The sequence below is a fragment of the Ovis aries genome, chromosome 10, assembly GCF_016772045.2.
Source record: "Ovis aries strain OAR_USU_Benz2616 breed Rambouillet chromosome 10, ARS-UI_Ramb_v3.0, whole genome shotgun sequence".
Classification (NCBI taxonomy): Eukaryota; Metazoa; Chordata; class Mammalia; order Artiodactyla; family Bovidae; genus Ovis; species Ovis aries.
Window position 1 is genome coordinate 62,255,735 of NC_056063.1, and position 23,754 is coordinate 62,279,488.

Genomic DNA, 23,754 nt, shown 5'->3' on the forward strand with positions numbered 1-23,754 from the left:
TCAGGCCCCTCTTTCCACGGGATTGCCAGGCAAAAATACTGGAGTGGGTTACCATCCTCTTCTCCAGGGGATCTTCCTGACCCCAGGATTGAACCCAGGTCTCCTGCGTTGCAGGCAGATTCTTTACCGTCTGAACCACCAGGGAAGTCCAAATGGTATAAATATGTGTCTCAAATTTATGAAATATTTTCCTATGGAGACCATTTTAACTCTAAATATTCAGCAACTGAGCCATATATAGCTAAACTTGTATCAGCCAGAAACTTATCATAAAACAGATAGCCCACCCACAGTTAGATAATTAATGGGATAATTCAGGGGGTCATTTACAAAGAGTAGATGAGTTATTGAGCAGGGAGAAGATAGTGTATTAACTGTTGTTTAGCAACATGGTGCTGTGACTGCCTTCGTGAGGACAGGGGACCTCCCATTACTAGAATCCAGAAATGTAGAACAATGTACTTGTGAAGTACACTGTCCTTGTGAAGTACAGCGTACTTCAGTGTACTTGAAGTAATAAATTTCACACAGGAACACAGCCAGCCCATAGCGGTCACACAGAGAGTAAGCGAAATACATGGGTGAACCAGTCTTTACTCTTACTTTGATATTCTTTCAAGGTGTCTAGGTCTGTTTGCACTGCTCTGACAAGATGCCATAGACTGAGTGGTTTGTAAACAAGAGAAATTGATTATTTCTCAATTTCTAGAGGCTGGTGGTCCAAGATCAAGGCATCAACAGATTTGGTGTCCGGTGACAGCCACTTCCTGGTTCATAGATGGCTATCTTCTCATTGGGTCTTCATAGGGAAGACAGGTTCTGCCCTCCTGACCTAATCACTGAAAGGTTCCATCTCCAAATAACATCACTTTGGGACTAGGTTTCAGAATATGAATTATGGGGGACACAACTATTGTCTCTAGCATTCTGGTATCGGGTCCACAGATGCATGTCCCTCTCATACACAAAAAGCATTCATTCAATTGAAATACTTTCCAGTCTTAACTTGTTCTAGCCTCAGCTCAAAAGTCTAAAGTCCAAAGTCTAATCGAAGTGTCATCTAGGTCAAAATGGGTGAGACTCAAGGTATAATTCCGGAAGCATATTCCTCCACAGCTGTGAATTGGCGTAGTACTTCTAAAGCATAATTGTGAAACAGGGTTAGGATAGACATTACTAATCCAAAAGGGAGAAATCAGAATGGAGGAGTAAGAGAAAGGAGTGATTTTGATAAATCTAAAATGTAACAGAACAAACAACGTTAAATCTTCGGGTTCAAAAATAATATCAGCTGTGGTTGTGGTCCTACCTCCTTAGGTCTCAGCGATTGGAGTCTTTTTTTTTTTTTTTTTTTTAATATTTGCTCAGGGATTGGAGTCTTTTGCCTGCAATTCTTCTAATTCTGCTTCTGCTGTTCTTCCAAGTGAAACCTCCCACCTGCATTTCCCCAGGGCAGAAGGGAACTCTTTTGATTTGGACTCTATGAGCTGGCTTTGCCTTCTCCAGGGCTCTCTGCAGGGGCACCACCGGCTGCAATCTAGGTCAAGGTAGCCTTGCCCCCATGGCACAGCTCCTATGCTCTGTGTGCCAACAGAGAAAGCACTGAAGACACTGACAAAGGTTGCTACCTGCTCCTTCTGGGGAGGTGGCCACGGTGCCTGTCCTTCACTAAAGCCAGGAAAGCCAACCTGGGGTTGCTTCAGACCCAAGAAGTGGAGCCTGCCATGGGAGATGGTGCCGGAAGGACCTGTTCCATAAGTGCCAGCAGTCTCTCCTTTGAACATTAAACTGCCCACTGAACATTAAACTCAGAGCCCCTAAGAAGAGAGGCAGCCCTGGTAATTTCTGAATTGCCTTTGGGATATCCTTCCATTGCTTTGGAAAGCAGTCCCTGCCTTCCCTTGAGAGGATCAAATCTTTTAACAGTCATGTGGCCCCACTCTCAGTGTTTTCTCCCAAACAGGTTTTCTCATTCCTTCAAGCTGTGCTTAGTTCCTCAGTCCTGTCTGACTCTTTGCAACCCCATGGACTGTAATCAGCCAGGCTCCCCTGTCCATGGAATTCTCTAGGCAAAAATACTGTAGAGGGTATTTGTTCCCTTCTCCAGGGGATCTTCCCAACCCAGGGATTGAACCCAGGTCTCCCACATTGCAGGAGGAATCTTCATCATCTGAACCACCTGGGAACCCCTTCAAGAAAATTGTCCGAAAGTTATAGTTCTATTTCCTTTTTGACTCACAATTTCATCTTCAGGTCATCGTTCTCATTTCACATTTCATGATAAGCTTTCAGGAAGAACCAGGTCTTTCCTTCAACACTTTGCTTAAAGATTTCTTCAGACAAACATCCAATTTCATTTCTTGCAATTTCTACCTTCCACAAAATACCAGGCCATGAACACAATACAGCTATTTTCCACTTTATAACAAGAAACACTTTTCCCCCAGTGTCAAACACGTTCCTCATTTCCATCTGAGCTCTCATCAGAGTGGCCTTTATTGTCCATATTTCTATTGATAGTCTGTTTAGGATTATGCTTCCCTGGTGGCTCGGATGGTAAAGAACCTGCTTGCAATGTAGGAGACCTAGGTTTGATCCTTGAGTCAGGAAGATCCCCTCGAGAAGGGAATGGCTACCCATTCCAGTATTCTTGCCTGGAGAATTCCATGGCCAGAGGATCCTGGTGGGCTACACTCCGTGAGTTTGCAAAAAGTCGGACAGAACTGAGTGACTGACTACTTTCACTTTCATGTGTTCTCTAAGACTAAGGCTTTCACCACAGCTGTCTTCTCTTTCTGAGCTATTACCAGAATCTCCTTTAAAGTTCCGTTTATGGTACGATAAGCTCTGTCACACACCTCAAAACTTTTCTGGCCTCAGCTTCAACCAGCAGTTCCCAAGTCACTTTTACATTTTTTTTGGTGTTTGTTATAGTGAGTGTATAGTTATATACTCGCTTCTTGGTACGGATTTCTGTCTTAATTTGTTGCCATAGAAGTGAGAGACTTAGAAAAAGCCAACATTTATTTCTCACAATTCTGAAGGCTGAAAACCTCAAGATCAAACCACCAGATCACCTTCCATGTCTGGTGAGCTTTTGCTTCCCGGTTCCTAGACAGCCCTCTTTCCCCTGTGTCCTGGCATGGCAGAAGGGAAACGGGAACTCTAGGTATCTTTCATAAGGCACCAACCTCATTCTTGATGACTCTGCATAGGTAGTGGATGACGTAGCCCGTTTACGTCATCTACTTAATACACAGAAAATGATGGAGACTGGAGACTAAATCCCAGCTGCAAAAGGAAGATATCATGGTATACTATTTTTTATTAAAATGTAGATGATTAGTTCAACCACTATTATCAGTAGGTAGAAATTTATTAAAGGTTAGCAATAAGAAAGTTACTGGATTCGACTGGGAAAAGATTAATATATGGTAACCACTCAAAAACTAGAAAATATTTGTAAAGGAAATACAGCAAACATGTATTACAACAAGACTGTCAATGGAAGAATATGATGACAGCTATAAACAGAATGCTAAAGAACTGATAAAAAAGTAAATAAATCCCTATCTGTGATTAGCAAAACCTTTTAGAAAAGAGAGCAAATTGAAATAAAAATTTCTGAACTTTTTAGAAACATTAACTAGGAGTTTAAGAAGGTAATACTTGAAGAAAAGAAAAGATCTTCATATAATAATACATTTTCTTTTGTTGAGTTTCTCTAAAATTTTACCCATTTTGCTTAATTTGCATGCCTCTGTAATCTTTTGATGTGCTAGTATTATCTGGAGCCTTTCTGTCACACAATCGATAGTATTTTTGTTGTAGCAACATAAACAAACTAAGACAGTAATATTTTTTCCAACAGCAGTGATTCTATTGTGAGAATAATCCTTCTTTTGACTAGGTCAGCCTTGTAAACCATGCTGGTAAGTTTTCTCCCATTTTCAACAAGTGTTGCAGAATTAAAACTTGCCAAATGTGATTTGTTTCTTTTCTGCTTTTATCCAATGTATCCAAATATTTTACAACTTCTGCCAAAGTGGCATTAATGAGGATATAAAAGTCTCAAATTTAGAGCCAAAAATTTTGTATTCACCAAGTAGTGAGGAAATACATAGTATTTTAAAGTCATGATGGGAGCCGAGGTTTAGAGAGATGATTGAGATGATTATGTATAGAAAAGTTGATTAAGTAGAGAATGGAGGTTGGTATGGAAACTCTAATTCAGTAAAGATTTGAATATATGACTGTGAAAAGAACAAAACAAATACCAATCTCAATGGATTAAAACAAAAAATTATTTCTTTATACCCCATTTCTATCATAGGTCAAAAAAAAATTTCTCTGCTTATCATAATTATTCATAGATTCAGGCATACAAAGGCTTCATCTCAAACATGCTACCATGGTTACAGAGGCAGGAAAGCTAGAATAAAGTGAACAGCTCTTAAGGGTCTGCCCAGAAGAGTCACACATTACTTCCAGGAATGGTTTATTGGACACAGAAAATAAAATGATCCAATGTAGCTCTTATGGGATGAGACTAAATCTCCATATGCAAGAAAAATATCAGGCATAGAATAAGAAGAATTAATGATTGCCACATAAAAGTAGGAAAGGAAGTTGACTGCATTGATAACGTGAGGAATAAAACTGATTAAATAGAAATTTCTAAAGTAGAATCTACGAGTTGAATCTGAGACAGTGTTTCCACTGTTTCTTTTGTCTATTTTTAGCGAAGTACCTACATGTCCTCTTTTGCTTCTTGTGGACTTCCAATATAATCATCAAATATAGAATTGCATTAAAGTGCTGATGGGGTTGGAAAAAGTAGAATAGACGGGAAGATCACGTTCTCCTACAAATTCCTCAAAGAATTTCAACGAAAGCAAAATCCTACAAAACAACTTTTAGGCATGGCAGAGGACATCAGGCAACCAAAAAGGTAGACCATTGTTTCAAAACAGATTTTTAATCTTTGCTGTTAATTTTGTTCTATAGCACCCAAACCACTACCCAAGTTTGACCTGAGAGCGAGAGGAGGGCTTGTCCACTCTATGTATCCTATGGCTCTTGCATTGCTGGACAGGTGAAATCTGTCTCTTTTGTAAAACATCTCTTCTCTATCCAACTCTGTGAATCAAAAGTGTGTTAAAAGACGGTAAAGAAACCAAAGGAACTGGTTACTGGCAGCAAGTTACTCTTTGACAATGTGGCTCTTTATCTGACATATGGAAGGTAAAGTACTACTTTTATAAACTTGCGCACTTGTAAGTGAGAGCTCAATTGGTAAAGAATCTGCCTGCAATGCAGGAGACCCAGGATTGATTCCCAGGTTGGGAAGATTTGCTGGAGAAGGATAGGTTACTCACTCCAGTATTCACCGCATCTCTTCCAGTTCACCTCTAACTACCCCTCCATCTTCTCTTCTCCTTGTAACTTAGTGAACTCTCTGAAGTCCCTGGAGAGGAGAAAGGCTACCACTCTGTATTCTGGGATGTTTTATCATCGGTGCTGTATAGATGGAGAAGTCTAGAGGCTACTGTGAAAAATAAAACTGAAAACCAGAAGCAGGAAGTTTAAACCCAAAGCCTGAAAAACATTAGAGAACTCTTGAATTCAGGGAGAACATTAAGCAATAGGAGCTCATCAAAGCCTTCTCATACCTACACTGAAACCAAGCCCACCCAAGGGCCAACAAGTTCCAAAACAAGACATACCACGAAATTTCCAGCAACACAGGAACACTCCCCTGAGCCCTCAATATACAGGCAGCTCAAAATTATCCCAAAAACTTTGATGTCTCATAACCCATTACGGGTCACTCCAAGCAAATCCAGAGAGAAGAAACCCAGTTCCACCTCTGAAAATCCAACACAAGAATCCTAACCAGGAAACCTCACAAGCCACTGATAGAACCCCACCCAAAATGAGGAAGCTCCATAATTAGAGACCTAAACTAAATTATCAGAATACAAAAGGCCACCCCAAACGCAGCAATATAACCAAGATGAAGAGACAGAGGAATACTCAGCAGGTAAAGGAACAGGAGAGTTGCCCACCAAACCAAACAAAGAGGAAGAAGTAGGGAATTCTACCGGAGAATTCCGAATATTGATAGTGAAAATGATCCAAAATCTTGAAATCAAAATGGAAACACAGATAAACAGCCTAGAGACAAGGATTGAGAAGATGCAATAAAGGTTTAACAAGGACCTAGAAGAAATAAAAAGAGTCAAAATATAACGAATAACACAATAAATGAGATCAGAAACACTCTGGAGGCAACAAATAGTAGAATAACGGAGGCAGAAGATAGATTAGTGAAATAGAAGATAGAATGGTAGAAATAAATGAATCAGAGAGGAAACAAGAAAAACGAATTAAAAGAAATGAGGACAATCTCAGAGACCTCCAGGACAATATGAAACGCTCCAACATTCGAATTATAGGAGTCCCAGAAGAAGAAGACAGAAAGAAAGATCATGAGAAAATCTTGAGGATAATAGTTGAAAACTTCCCTAAAATGGGAAGGAAATAATCACCCAAGTCCAAGAAACACAGAGTCCCAAATAGGATAAACCCAAGGCGAAACACCCCAAGACACATATTAATCAAATTAACAAAGATCAAACACAAAGAACAAATATTAAAAGCAGCAAGGGAAAACAACAAATAACACACAAGGGATTCCCATAAGGATAACAGCTGATCTGTCAATAGAAACTCTTCAGGCCAGGAGGAATGGCAAGACATACTTAAAGTGATGAAAGACAATAACCTACAGCCCAGATTACTGTACCCAGCAAGGATCTCATTCAAATACGAAGGAGAAATCAAAAGCTTTACAGACAAGCAAAAGCTGAGAGAATTCAGCACCACCAAACCAGCTCTCCAACAAATTCTAAAGGATATCCTCTAGACAGGAAACACGAAAGGTGTATAAAACCGAACCCAAAACAATAAAGTAAATGGCAACGGGATCATACTTATCAATAATTACCATAAACGTAAATGGGTTGAACGCCCCAACCAAAAAGACAAAGACTGGCCGAATGGATACAAAAACAAGACCCCTCTATATGCTGCTTACAAGAGACCCACCTCAAAACAGGGGACACATACAGACTGAAAGTGAAGGGCTGGAAAAAGATATACCACGCGAATAGAGACCAAAAGAAAGCAGGAGTGGCAATACTCATATCCGATAAAATAGACTTTAAAACAAAGGCTGTGAAAAGAGACAAAGAAGGCCACTACATAATGATCAAAGGAACAATCCAAGAAGAAGATATAACAATTATAAATATATATGCACCCAATATAGGAGCACCACAATATGTAAGACAAATGCTAACAAGTATGAAAGGGAAATCAACAATAACACAATAATAGTGGGAGACTTTAATACCCCACTCACACCTATGGACAGATCAACTAAACAGAAAATTAACAAAGAAACGCAACTTTAAATGATACATTAGATCAGTTAGACCTAATTGATATCTATAGGACATTTCACCCCAAAACAACGAATTTCACCTTTTTTTCAAGTGCTCATGGAACCTTCTCCAGGATAGATCACATCCTGGGCCATAAATCTAAACTTGATAAATTCAAAAAATCGAAATCATTCCAAGCATCTTTTCTGACCATAATGCATTAAGATTAGATCTCAATTACAGGAGAAAAACTATTAAAAATTCCAACATATGGAGGTTGAACAACACACTTCTGAATAACCAACAAATCACAGAAGAAATCAAAAAGAAATCAAAATATGCATAGAAACTAATGAAAATGAAAACACAACAACCCAAAACCTGTGGGACACTATAAAAGCAGTGCTAAGAGGAAAGTTCATAGCAATACAGGCATACCTCAAGAAACAAGAAAAAGTCAAATAAATAACCTAACTCTACAACTAAAGCAACTAGAAAAGGAAGAGTTGGAGAACCCCAGAGTTAGTAGAAGGAAAGAAATCTTAAAATTAGGGCAGAAATAAATGCAAAAGAAACAAAAGAGACCATAGCAAAAATCAACAAAGCCAAAAGCTGGTTCTTTGAAAGGATAAATAAAATTGACAAACCATTAGCCAGACTCATCAAGAAGCAAAGAGAAAAAATCAAATCAATAAAATTAGAAATGAAAATGGAGAGATCACAACAGACAACACAGAAATACAAAGGATCATAAGAGAGTACTATCAGCAGTTGTATGCCAATAAAATGGACAATGTGGAAGAAATGGACAAATTCTTAGAAAAGTACAATTTTCCAAAACTGAACCAGGAAGAAATCGAAAATCTTAACAGACCCATCACAAGCACGGAAATTGATACTGTAATCAGAAATCTTCCAGCAAACAAAAGCCCAGGTCCAGATGGCTTCACAGCTGAATTCTACCAAAAATTTCGAGAAGAGCTAACACCTATCCTACTCAAACTCTTCCAGAAAATTGCAGAGGAAGGTAAACTTCCAAACTCATTCTATGAGGCCACCATCACCCTAATACCAAAACCTGACAAAGATGTCACAAAAAAGAACTACAGGCCACATCTCTTGATGAACATAGATGCAAAAATCCTCAACAAAATTCTAGCAATCAGAATCCAACAACACATTAAAAGATCATACACCATGACCAAGTGGGCTTTATCCCAGGGATGCAAGGATTCTTCAATATCCGCAAATCAATCAATGTAATTCACCACATTAACAAATTGAAAAATAAAACCATATGATTATCTCAATAGATGCAGAGAAGGCCTTTGACAAAATTCAACATCCATTTATGATAAAACTCTCCAGAAAGCAGGAATAGAAGGAACATATCTCAACATAATAAAAGCTATCTATGACAAACCCAGCAAACATTATCCTCAATGGTGAAAAATTGAAAGCATTTCCCCAAAGTCAGGAACAAGACAAGGGTGTCCACTTTCACCGCTACTATTCAACATAGTTCTGGAAGTTTTGGCCACAGCAATCAGAGCAGAAAAAGAAATAAAAGGAATCCAAATTGGAAAAGAAGAAGTAAAACTCTCACTGTTTGCAGATGACATGATCCTCTACATGGAAAACCCTAAAGACTCCAGAAAATTACTAGAGCTAATCAATGAATATAGTAAAGTTGCAGGATATAAAATCAACACACAGAAATCCCTTGCATTCCTATACCAATAATGAGAAAGTAGAAAAGAAATTAAGGAAACAATTCCATTCACCATTGCAACGAAAAGAATAAAATACTTAGGAATATATCTACCTAAAGAAACTAAAGACCTATATATAGAAAACTATAAAACACTGATGAAAGAAATCAAAGAGGACACTAATATTTGAGAGCTATACCATGTTCCTTTATTGTCCATAATTCTATATAGTGTTTAGGATTATGCTTCCCTGGTGGCTCGGATGGTAAAGAACCTGCTTGCAATGTAGGAGACCTAGGTTTGATCCTTGAGTCAGAAGATCCCCTCGAGAAGGGAATGGCATACCCATTCCAGTATTCTGCCTGGAAAATTCAACGTGAGAAAGAAGAATGGAACTGAGTGACTGACTACTTTCACTTTCATGTGTTCTCTAAGACTAAGCCACAGTCATCAAGACAGTATGGTACTGGCACAAAGACAGACATATAGATCAATGAACAAAATAGAAAGCCCCAGAGATCAATCCACACACAAGTCATTTTACATTTTTATCTTTGTTATAGGAGGCAAGTTATATACAATGGAGTTCTGTCAATTTGTTTTAAGAAGTGGAGACTTAGAAAAAGCCAACATTTATTTCTCACAATTCTGAAGGCTAAAATCAAGATCAAACACTTTCCATAAAACTTTGCGTGTCCTGGCATGGCAGAAGGGAAACGGGAACTCTAGGTATCTTTCATAAGGCACCAACCTCATTCTTGATGACTCTGCATAGGTAGTGGATGACGTAGCCCGTTTACGTCATCTACTTAATACACAGAAAATGATGGAGACTGGAGACTAAATCCCAGCTGCAAAAGGAAGATATCATGGTATACTATTTTTATTAAAATGTAGATGATTAGTTCAACCACTATTATCAGTAGGTAGAAATTTATTAAAGGTTAGCAATAAGAAAGTTACTGGATTCGACTGGGAAAAGATTAATATATGGTAACCACTCAAAACTAGAAAATATTTGTAAAGGAAATACAGCAAACATGTATTACAACAAGACTGTCAATGGAAGAATATGATGACAGCTATAAACAGAATGCTAAAGAACTGATAAAAAGTAAATAAATCCCTATCTGTGATTAGCAAAACCTTTTAGAAAAGAGAGCAAATTGAAATAAAAATTTCTGAACTTTTTAGAAACATTAACTAGGAGTTTAAGAAGGTAATACTTGAAGAAAAGAAAAGATCTTCATATAATAATACATTTTCTTTTGTTGAGTTTCTCTAAAATTTTACCCATTTTGCTTAATTTGCATGCCTCTGTAATCTTTTGATGTGCTAGTATTATCTGGAGCCTTTCTGTCACACAATCAGTGGTAATGCAAAACTAGTACAGTAATATGAGAACAGCAGTGATTCCTTAAAAATAATTGACTAGGTCAGCCTTGTAAACCATGCTGGTAAGTTTTCTCCCATTTTCAACAAGTGTTGCAGAATTAAAACTTGCCAAATGTGATTTGTTTCTTTCTGCTTTTATCCAATGTATCCAAATATTTTACAACTTCTGCCAAAGTGGCATTAATGAGGATATAAAAGTCTCAAATTTAGAGCCAAAATTTTGTATTCACAAAGTGAGGTACATATAGACATGATGGAGTATTAGAGAAAAGTTGATTAAGTAGAGAATGGAGGTTGGTATGGAAACTCTAATTCAGTAAAGATTTGAATATATGACTGTGAAAAGAACAAAACAAATACCAATCTCATGGATTAAAACAAAAATTTCTTTTACCCCATTTCTAGATAGGCAAAAATCCTGTATCATAGACAGGAAAGAGAACAAAGCTATAACAGACTCTTAAGGACTCAGAGGGAGAGTCAGAATGGTTTGGGAGAATGACATTAAAACATGAAGCTATTATGTGAATTAAATCTCCATATGCAAGAAAAATATCAGGCATAGAATAAGAAGAATTAATGATTGCCACATAAAAGTAGGAAAGGAAGTTGACTGCATTGATAACGTGAGGAATAAAACTGATTAAATAGAAATTTCTAAAGTAGAATCTACGAGTTGAATCTGAGATATAATCATCAAATATAGAATTGCATTAAAGTGCTGAGAATGAGAGGTATGGAAGCAAACTAACCCCAAAAGTCTTCGTACATCTAAATCTGACTATCCTAAAAGGTTTTCATGCAATCTATTCAAAAGAAAGCTGTAAATATGAGCTTGCTTTGAGAAAAAGATGACTGTTTTTAGGCATCGAAAATGAAATGCAGATATAGGGAACTTACTAGTCAACACAGTGAGGAAAGAAAAGAGTGGAACAAAAGGAGAAAGTAGCATCGACATATACACACTACCTTATAGGTGGTGAGAAGTTGTTCTATAGCACAGGGAGCCCAGCTTGGCACTCTGTGATGACCTAGAGGGGCGGGAGGAGGGGATGGGAGGGAGGCTTAAGAGGGAAGGAGCATATGTATAGCTATGGCTGAGTTGCATTGCTGGACAGCAGAAATCAACACATCATTGTAAAACAATTTCCTCCAATTAAAAAATGAATTAAAACAAAGTAAAAAAAAAACAAACAAAAATGACCAAAGTTTATATTCTACAACCAGCAAGTTACTCTTTGACAATGTGGCTCTTTATCTGACATATGGAAGGTAAAGTACTACTTTTATAAACTTCTAGCACTTGTAAGTGAGAGCTCAATTGGTAAAGAATCTGCCTGCAATGCAGGAGACCCAGGATTGATTCCCAGGTTGGGAAGATTTGCTGGAGAAGGGATAGGTTACTCACTCCAGTATTCTTGAGCTTCCCTTGTGGCTCAACTGGTAAAGAATCCACCTGCAATGCGGAAGATCTGGGTTCAATCCCTGGGTTGGGAAGATCCCCTGGAGAGGAGAAAGGCTACCCACTCCTGTATTCTGGCCTGGAGAATTCCATGGACTATGCAGTCCATGGGGTCGCAAATAGTCGGACACGACTGAGTGAATTTCAGAATCTGTAATGCTTATAGAAATTAAATAAACTGTTTCTGTGGATATCTATATGTGAACTGAAAGAGATGGCTTATAGAAATTTTAACTTTGTTTTCAAACTTTAAATTATTGTATGAATGCATTTTATATATAATAATAAAAGAACCATGTATTTCATGTAGGAAAAGGACAGAAAATACAAGGGAGGTTTGGGTGAGCCTTCATGTGTTTCTTAATAATAATAGGGACTTTGCAAAACTTGAAAGATAAAAACAATGAGACAGAAAACAGGATATAGATTTGAATCTGAAGACAAATATTTCAGAGTCAGCAGTCTCAAAAAGTTGAAACTCTGATAAATCACAAGATTATGAATCCACAGTTTGGAATGTCATCAAGCAATGATCTGGAAATCCAGACAAAAATAGCAACCAAGTGAATTAGTGACCTAAATTTCTATAATTTTATTTCAAAAAACAAAGAGGGATTTCTTAAGGTTGAAATCAAAACATAAACTCTAATCAGAATACAACAGAAGCAAAATTATGGGATTCACATTTTTTACCCACCTATCTACTTGAGTGTTAGTCCAAATACTGTTACAAGCTAGAGATAAATTTTATTTTTATATTCTAACTTAGTGCTCAGATAGTTGAAGCCTCCTGTTTAATGTTAAAAAAAAAGGCAAGAGACAAGTGTTACAAATTATAATACAAAATTTAGAAAAAAATATTTCTTTCATCTAATCAGTATTTAAAATATTCCATTTTAGATTTAAAAGGTGCTGCATAATAACAATAGCAACAAAAGTCATTTGATAATCAGTCTTACCATTTCACTTTATGTATATTTGGCAATTAATTGGTTCCACTGCGAACCGATTAATAGTAGAAATCAGCTTCTATTCAGGGCATGCTTTATATAAGAGTATCTGACCAGAAATTAGGTTTGTTAAGCTTTTAAGATATATTGATAAGAAACATAATAACATGACATCGATTCCTTTTTAAAGAAAATGCTCTGAATCCATTGCTTTAGTGTTTGGCATAGTTTAGATTAGATAGCCAATCTGAAAAATTTGTATGTACTAAGCCAATGAAAGCACTGATTATGGTCACTCTTTTCTCCCAAAGGCTAAATAGCTCATCAAGAACACTTCAAATATATATGGGTAATAGCATAACCTTATGAAGGTATCACTTTCAAATTCAATTAAACCAGTTTTTCTCTGTTAACTCTACCTCTATTCTTCCTCATTTACTTCAAGGAGAAGCATGCTTAATCTGACAGTACCATAAATGTAGGAGCAATGCCAATCAGGAGAGAAACGAAGTAAAAGGTTCCGAGTTCTACACGTGGGTGAAAACCTGGAAGTAAGACAGACAAATGTATTAGAAGATATCCAGAGTCTGGAACATGAAATATGTCAGAATTATTAATGAGTTATTCTGAAAGTCATAGTAAGTAACTAGATCTTTATTCTCTATATAAAGGGAAATCATTAGATGACTTTCATGGGAATTGTGATTCAACCTACATTTTTAAAAATAGAATCTCATCATTTGGAGATGAATTGATTGAAGGGGAGCAAGACTACCAAAAACAATAGATGGGAAACTAATTGGACAGGTGGGAGAGGTATTTGGGAGCTGATTGAAACAGCTTGATAACAGACCAGAAGTGGAGGAATAAGATAGCATAAGGATGAGTCTAAATGTTTAGATATGTATTTATTACCATTTTATGAGATGATGAGCCCTGGAATGAATAATTATTGAATACAATGTTACTTAATTTTACTTATAACATGTTTGAATTGTGGGTAAGTGGTTGAAGAGATATTTGTGTTGAACATGTGCATTATGAATTTCAAGCATATCAGTTCAGTTCAGCTGCTCAGTCATGTCCGACTCTTGGCGACCCCATGAATCGCAGCACGCCAGGCCTCCCTGTTCATCACCAACTCCCGGAGTTCACTCAGACTCACGTCCATCGAGTCAGTGATGCCATCCAGCCATCTCATCCTCTATCGTTCCCTTCTCCTCCTGCCCCCAATCCCTCCCAGCATCAGAGTCTTTTCCAATGAATCAACCCTTTGCATGAGGTGGCCAAAGTACTGGAGTTTCAGCTGTAGCATCATTCCTTCCAAAGAAATCCCAGGGCTGATCTCCTTCAGAATGGACTGGTCGGATCCCCTTGCAGGCCAAGGGACTCTCAAGAGTCTTCTCCAACACCACAGTTCAAAAGCATCAATTCTTCAGCTCTCAGCCTTCTTCACAGTCCAACTCTCACATCCATACATGACCACAGGAAAACCATAGCCTTGACTAGATGGACCTTAGTCGGCAAAGTAATGTCTCTGCTTTTGAATATGCTATCTAGGTTGGTCATACCTTTTCTTCCAAGGAGTAAGCGTCTTTTAATTTCATGGCTGCTGTTACCATCTGCAGTGATTTTGGAGCCCAAAAAAATAAAGTCTGACACTGTTTCCATTGTTTCCCCATCTATTGCCCATGAAGTGATGGGACCAGATGCCATGTTCTTTGTTTTCTGAATGTTAAGCTTTAAGCCAACTTTTTCGCTCTCCCCTTTCACTTTCATCAGGAGGCTTTTTAGTTCCTCTTCACTTTGTGCCATAAGGGTGGTGTCATCTGCATATCTGAGGTTATTGATATTTCTCCCGGCAATCTTGATTCCAGCTTGTTTCTTCCAGTCCAACATTTCTCATGATGTACATCCAGAGAAGAGGGTATTTTCTGCCTCAGAAATCTATGTCAAGTAGATGTGCTAGAAATGAGCTGTTAATTATATCAATATTTTCAGAGTGGATAGAGACTGAAACGTCAGAGAAGCAGAGTGAAAATACATTTGGTGGAGCCATAAGAGGGAAAACAAAATCAGGAAAGTGTAGTCAAAGAAACTGACCTTTCTGGAAACAATGACAATAGATAGAAGATCGAATGTCCAAATAGTACAAAATTAAAAATTATATCCAACTGACAGTACAGTACAGAAGTCAATCATGTGGGCCCTGCCTTTCAACCATAAGGACAGAGCATGAAGTGGGTCATGGCAATGTAGAAAAACTGCCAATGCACAAAATAAGGGAAGCTTTACAACAAAAAGAGTGAACTGGAGGGGATGGAATTCCAGCTGAACTATTTAAAATCCTAAAAGATAATGCTGTTAATGTTCTGGACTCAATATGCCAGAAAATTTGGAAAATTTAGCAATGCCCACAAGACTGGAAAAGGTCAGCTTTCATTCCAATCCCAAAGAAAGGCGATGCCAAAGAATGTCCAAACTACCACACACCGCACACCACTACCACATACTGAGAACTTTCAGGTGTTCTGGAATTTAGAAAAGGCAGAAGAACCAGAGATCAAATTGCCAACATCTGTTGGATCATAGGAAAGGCAAAGGAATTCCTGAAAAACATCTACTTCTGCTGCATTGACTACATCAAACCCTCTGACAACAAGATGTGGAAAATTCTTAAAGAGATGGGAATACCAGACCACATTACCTGGCTCCTGATAAACCTGTATGCAGATCAAGAAGCAACAGTTAGAATGGGACATGGAACAATGGTTCCAAATTGGGAAAGGAGTACCTAGAGGCTGTATTTTGTCACCCTGCTTATTTAAATTATATTCCAGGTACATCAGGCAAAATGCTGGGCTGGAGGAATCACAAGCTGGAAACAAGGTTTCTGGGAGAAATATCAACAGCATCAGATATGAGGATGATACCATTCTAAAGGCAGAAAATGAAGAGTAACTAAAGAGCCTCTTGAGGGCGGGGGCGAAAGAGGAGAGTGAAAAAATTGGCTTAAAACTCAACATTCAAAAAACTGACATGACATCTGGTCCCATCCCTTTATGGTAAATAAAAGGGGAAAAAGTGGAAACTGACAGATTTTCTTTAGAAGGGCTCCAAAATCACAGTCATAAAATTAAGACACTTGCTCCTTGGAAGGAAAGCTATGTTCAACCTAGACAGAATATTAAAAGCAGAGACATCGCTTTGCCAACAAAGGTCTGTCTAATCAAAGCTATGGTTTTCTCCAGTAGTCATGTATGGATGTGAGAGTTGGACTGTAAAGGTGAGTGCCAAAGAATTGATGCTTTCAAACTGTGGCATTGGAGAAGATTCTTGGGACTCCCTTGGACAGCAAGGAGATCAGACTAGTCAATCCTAGAGGAAATCATCCTGAATATTCATTGGAAGGACTGATGCTGAAGCTCAAACTCCAATACTTTGGCCACCTAATCTGAAGAGCTGACTCATTGGAAAAGATCCTGATATTAGGAAGGATTGAGGGCAAGAGAAGAAGAGGGTGACAGAGGATGAGATGGATGACAAAAGTGATGCAATGCACATGAGTTTGAGCAAACTTTTGGAGATAATGAAGGACAGGAAACCCTGGCATGCTACAGTCCATGGGGTCACTTAGAGCCAGACAAGACTGAGTGACTGAACAACAACAACAATAGATCCATAGAAGGTTTTAAAAAAAGATAAGCTAGTTCTGACTTTACTATTTTACAAAATCACACCATTCCAAATAAAACTATGAAATCTATCTATTACAAAATCAAATATGTAAATTTTATTTCTTACACTTTATACTGTTTGGATACTATAACAAACCTTGGTTACCATAATAAAACTATTGGCTGCTAACAGATTAGCTCATTATGCCTTTAAAAATGCACAATTAAATGCTATTTCCCAGTAAATTATTTATATCAATAAATAGTAACAAAAACAAGTTGACAAAATTATCTTAGTAAATCTAATGTGATAGATAATTCTTATTAAGTTGATGAATCTCATTATGCCCAAAACTGCTATCCTTGAATAAAAATTATTAATGATAATAAATGCCTAGATTAAAAACCAAAATCTTACAGATTATCACAGTCCATATGATGTAGCATTTCTCATATACAAGTTACAATAAAGTGACTTTCAACTGCTTTGCAGAATTCTAGACAAAGAATCAAATAATTGAATCTTATTTATCTAAATAACTGTTCATAATGCCATGAAAGATTTGTAGAGTTTTTGTAAAAATCAAATGTAACTATTATAAAATATTCTATGAGCTATGCTATCAAACAATCATATAAATATATATATATGTACATGCACATATTAATGTATTATTTTATTTAACTTTTATAAAAAACATAATGTACAGTACCGCATATGTTAAATTATTAGTAAACTTGTTTTCTTAAATGCAGTCATGATAAACATAAAAGTATAAATTTTAGTCAAATATGCTTATAAGAGGCTTTTTAAAATAATTAAATATTTTTATTTCATGATGCTGTATCTGCTGTGCCAAGTCACTCTTAGTGACTTCAGTTGTGTTTAAGTCTTTGTGACTCCACTGACTTGGCCCTCAAGGCTCCTCTGTCCATGTCCATGGATTCTTCAGGCAAGAATACCCGTGTGGATTGCCATGCCGTCTTCCATCTGACCTTCCCAACCTAGGGATCAAACCTGCATCTCTTCAGTCTTCTACATTGGCAGGTGGGTTCTTTACCATTTTAGGGCCACCCAAGAAGCCCTTATTTCATGATATGCTTTATAATTGTATTGTAGACAATTCATTGTTGGTAAATGAACCAAAGTAGAAATTGCAGTGTTCCAGCTCTTCTTGATGAATAATGCTAATATAAATGCAAGTTTCTGGTCAGCTATGTGAAGTCAGGAAAAAACTGTAACATGCAATCTTCATACCAAAATTTGCTATTACTTCTTTAGCATTCTAGACCTGTAATCATTATTGAATTATAACTTTTTAATTATTCCCTTATAAAACATTTCAAAAGTCATAGTCATTTTTTCCCCAAATATGATGTGAAAGAGATTAGAATTAACTTGATATATTGTGCTTCCTCAGTTGTTTTGGACTCTAGTCAACTTCTACTGGTATCTAGGTAACCAGAATACTTCTTGCTTTGAGAATTTTTTTCAATGCTGTAACTGAATATAATTTCTAAACTATACTGTCTTTTATGCATTGCAAGTGCCTTATTCATAATGTGTATACTGTGTGGGAGATATAATTAAAAGCAAAATTTGCTAAATTTTTATAATTTATAGATCTAAATTACAGTAGTATGAAAAATAGGAACATTTCTCATTAGCACAATATTTTAAGACAAAATCTACCAACCTGTGTTAATTTATGGGAGATATGAATGGAATCTTCATGAATAAAGAGAATTTCATAGACAAACTGGTATACAATGCATGTTCTATCCCCTCTTCCTGACCTGAAATATTTATAAGCTATTATTAATATCTGTAATAAATCATCAGAAAAAAATATAGTTAATGTGGTGTTACCTAAATCCATTTAGTACAGAATTATTTTGTCACAATACAACTATTTTTTTTTTTGGTAGAATATTGCCTTGCAATCCTATGAGAAGGTACTTTCAAAGATGTCTGTTTCATGTCAATGTATGGCAAAACCAATACAGTATTGTAAAGTAAAATGAAGAAAAAATAAAAATAAAAAAAATAAATAAAAACAAAATAAAAACTTTAAAAACAAAAAATAAAGTTAATTTTAAAATTTAGAATCTAATTGTGAGGTACTATATGTCAAGTATTTTTCTAAGAACTTCAGAAATATTATCTGTTAAGCCTCTTGAGAAACCTATATGCAGGTCAGGAAGTAACAGTTAGAACTGGACATGGAACAACAGACTGGATCCAATAGGAAAAGGAGTATCTCAAGGTTGTATATTGTCACCTTGCTTATTTAATTTATATGCAGAGTACATCATGAGAAACGCTGGACTGGAAGAAACACAAACTGGAATCAAGATCGCTGGGAGAAATCTCAATAACCTCAGATATGCAGAGGACATCACCCTTATGGCACAAAGTGAAGAGGAACGAAAAAGGCTCTTGATGAAAGTGAAAGAGGAGAGTGAAAAAATTGGCTCAGCTCAACATTCAGAAACGAAGATCATGGCATCTGGTCCCATCACTTCATGGCAAATAGATGGGGAAGCAGTAGAAATAGTGTCAGACTTTATTTTGGGGGGCTCCAAAATCACCGTAGATGGTGACTGCAGCCATGAAATTAAAAGATGCTTACTCCTTGGAAGGAAAGTTATGACCAAACGAGATAGCATATTGAAAAGCAGACTTTACTTTGCCAGCAAAGGTCCATCTAGTCAAGGCTATAGTTTTTCCTGTGGTCATGTATGGATGTGAGAGTTGGACTGTGAAGAAAGCTGAGCAAAGAATTGATGCTTTTGAACTGTGGTATTGGAGAAGACTCTTGAGAGTCCCTTGGACTGCAAGGAGATCCAACCAGTCTATTTTAAAGGAGATCAGCCCTGGGTGTTCTTTATTTTTATTTTTATCTTTTTTTATTTTTATTTTTTTTAGTTTTTATTTTTTAATTTTAAAATCTTTAATTCTTACATGCGTTCCCAGACATGAACCCCCCTCCTACCTCCCTCCCCATAACATCTCTGTGTTCTTTAAAAAGACTGATGCTAAAGCTGAAGCTCCAATAGTTTGGTCACCTCATGTGAAGAGTTGACTCATTGGAAGACTCTGATGCTGGGAGGGATTGGAGGCAGGAGGAGAAGGGGCCAACAGAGGATGAGATGGCTAGATGGCATCACCGACTTGAAGGATGTGAGTTTGAGTGAACTCTGGGAGTTGGTGATGCACAGGGATGTCTGGGGTGATGCAATTCATGAGGTCGCAAAGAGTTGGACACGACTGAGCGACTGAACTGGATTGAACTGAAGTCTCCTAGCAAAGCTGTGAGGAAGTATGATTTTAATTATACCAGTGAGAAAGCAAGCACAGGTAAATTTCCCTTAACCACACACATGAGAGTTTTTAGGGTATGGACCTAGAGGATTTGGTTCCAAAGTACAGATTTACTACATTGCACTGGATATCATTTCCATTTTATCTTTATTTCATGTCATCTTATTTCATTTTATAGACTGTAAGTAATAGAACTGATTATAGGATCGCTTGTACAAATTAGATTGTATGTTCTCTCCACACCAGCACCCCTGCTGGGAGACCTCTGTATCTTGCATGATAGTGATATGTTCCACAGGCCAAAGTAGTTTCAAACAGAGCGCAGGTTAAACTTTTAAGAACTCATGACAGCAGAGCAGTAGCAGATCCCAGTGAGAGCTAAACTACATAGTGAGAGAGGCTGGAACTCTGAACCTGACTAGCTTGAGTGGGTGTATTTTTGATTCTGAAAAGACTGTCATTTGAACATTTTTAGAGTGGGAGTTGAAAAGTACCCTCATAAAACCAGGAGACAACTGTAGCTATCAACATGCAACTGTATTCACAGTCCAAGTCGTTCCTGGAGACTCTAGTACCTTACTCTTCTTTGTCCTCAACTAACTGAAATATATATAAAGGGACGAAACGATCATATGTGAGGTAGTCATTGATTCTATTTTAAATTAGAAGGGTGTGAGATGAATTTCCACTGCAAAATTGTATTGCATAGATATTTAAATGAAAACAGTGTTAATTCTTGGTTACTTTGTGATGAGGTTACAGTGCTAGCCATTGAACTAATTGGGATAAGAACTGGGGACTTTTCACTACAGATATTCTTTCTGTTATGAAATAAATAGAAGAATATTTTCTGGAAAAAGTTACGTTCACCAAATTTGGACTCAGGAAACTGACTTCTTACATTGGATTTTTCAGTTACTAGTGATTTCATTTTTTGATTTCTGATTCTTACCTTCAGTTCAGTTCAGTTCAGTTGCTCAGTTCTGTCCGACTCTTGGCGACCCCATGAATCACAGAACACCATGCCTCCCTGTCCATCACCAACTCCTGGAGTTCACTCAGACTCACGCCCATTGAGTCAATTATGCTATCCAGCCATCTCATCCTCTGTCATCCCCTTCTCCTCCTGCCACTAATCCCCTCCCAGCATCAGAGTCTTTTCCAATGAGTCAACTCTTGGCATGAGGTGGCCAAAATATCGGAGTTTCAGCTTTAGCGTCAGTCCTTCCAATGAACACCTAGGACTGATTTCCTTTAGAATGGACTGGTTGGATCTCCTTGCAGTCCAAGGGATTCTCAAGAGTCTTCTCCAACACCACAGTTCAAAAGCATCAATTCTTCAGCAATTCTTACCTTACTTCCTTTTCTTGTGTGTGTGTATGCTTAGTCAGTCAGCTGTGTCTGACTCTTTGTGATCCCATGGACTATAACCCACCAGGCTCCTCTATCCATAGGATTGTCCAGGCAAGAATACTGGAGTGGGTAGCCATTCCCATCTCCAGTGGATCTTCCCAACCCAGGGATCAAACCCCTGTCTCCTGCATTACAGGCAGATTCTTTGCTATCTGAGCCACCAAAGAAGCCCAATTCCTTTCCATAAGGTAGTTCAACGGCATAATTTCTATGGTATTTACAAAGCTCAAGGTTGTTTTATAATCAGATATTAAGAGGTGCAGTCAGGTGTTTGCAATCATATGTGTTCTCTACAAATGGTCAAATAAAGGAGGTTAAGAGGAAGTTTCCTGGATGTCGTATGTGTTTATTCAGTGTGTTTACCCACAAACTTGTTATATACAGTAGGGGCTGGGTAGCTGTCCTACAGTCACATTGATAATCTTTCATACAAACAACAAATACTCAATTTCCTCCTATTGTACCAGGTATTGTGTTAGCATTTGAAAAACAGCAGGAGTCAGCCATACAAGTCCCAGCTTTCACTAAAGTTTGACAGTATTTGTGATTTGGCTCATGAGATTTTACAGCCCAGAGCTTCTGGTACTAATAAGACAGGGAAAAATACAGAGTCCAGGTAGACTAGATGAGACAGCACAGGTTTTGTGAGTCACTAGAAATTTGTTTCCATAAGTAATTATGTAGAAGCTCAGACAAGAGGGATTCATGATCATTATCCAGGTGAAAAAGGCAGGGTGCTACAAGATGGGGAAAACATCAATGTCAAAGCATGGGCGTGAGATGGATGGGGTATTTGGGAATTGCAATTAAAGTCTGACTTGAGCATTGAGTTTAAGAATAAGAAATGGTACTGATAAGGCAGAACTTGTTGGCAGGATCCAAGCCATTATAAAATTTCCTGAGTAAAGGCGTTAAAAGGAAATGGTTCCTTTAAGGTGAAATAATTAATATCTGTGCAGTGCTGGAAAGCAGGAACAGAAACTTGTTTCTGATTTCTAGTGCTCTTTCCACTACAAGAGGCTGAAAATAATCAAGTTCTATTAGCATTGGATAGTACTCCCATTCTCTCTCTTTCTTTCTTCCTTGCAACTATTTGTCCTAGACGTAGAGTAATTTCTCATAGACATATCTCTGCTGTCCTTGAATGTTCTTGATGCAAAATGGATGTGAAGCTGCAAGTTGCTCAGTTAATGCTAAATTTCCTCAATTCCATGCTTTAGGTGTAGCTGCCTGTGAGGCACACGAAGGAGTCCAGTCTCAGCAAGAATCTCCCAAAAAAATCAGAAGTTCCTCATGAAAATGGTCCCAATGCCTTGTTTTGGAGAAGAAAGTGGCAAAATAGTCCAGTATTCTTTCCTGGAGAATTCCATGGGCTACAATCCATAGGGTCCCAAAGAGTCATACATAACAGGTTTAGGCTAGAGAATTTATCAATCCTTCTTCATTATCACAATGACAACCTTCTAAGATTTTTCAGTTGGTAAATGTTCTTACTCTCTGAAGTTTCTTTTTCCCATTTATCAGAAAAACAAAAAAATGATTTAAGTCCCTCCTCACTTTCTAAAAGTCGTACTTTTTAAACGTTCATTTCAGGTTAGACTTTGCCAGGCAAAGGGTACAATTCAGTTCGTCAATATTTTCCTTAGATTGTCCCTTCTAATTTTGCAACTAAAATATTGATAATTTTAATTAAGTATATTTTATAAAACATGAATAATTCAAGCAGTGAAGCAGCAGAGAAAATGATTGCTTTATAAATCATTTATTCCATTGTAATCAGTCATATGATTTAGAATAATCACAATATGAGGGGGAAATATACAAATTAGGCTGAATTTTGGGAAAGACTGGAAAAAGATAACCTTTTAAATATAGCTGATGAGGTTTATAATAATCAATCAATATTTCAAACCTGATTTGATTACATAACTGCCGTTTACTATAGTGTTATTATTAAATCATGATGGCTTTGGGCTATTTCCAAGAATAAAATTCAGCTTCCATGAAAAAAAATCCTATTACATTAAAAATATTCAAAACATTACATTTATGGGAGCAATTAGACAGAGTTTCAAAAACTCCTTTGAAAATCTGGCCTACTTATTTGGGTCAATATATTCTTTTAAGTGTCTCCTTGAAGAGGGTAGCACTCTAGGAAACTGAATTTACCAACTTTTTGTGTTAAACATTAATATCAATAATTAAAATGTTAAAATTCATTGCATATAAATGCTCTTTAGAAACTTCCTCGAGCATGAAGAAATGAAAGGGAAAGTTTTACTTTGAGATGTCAATTATAGATCCTATTGAAAATACTACATAGCTTATTAAAATATTCAAAATCTCATTTAAGCTGAAATTATTATATAAAA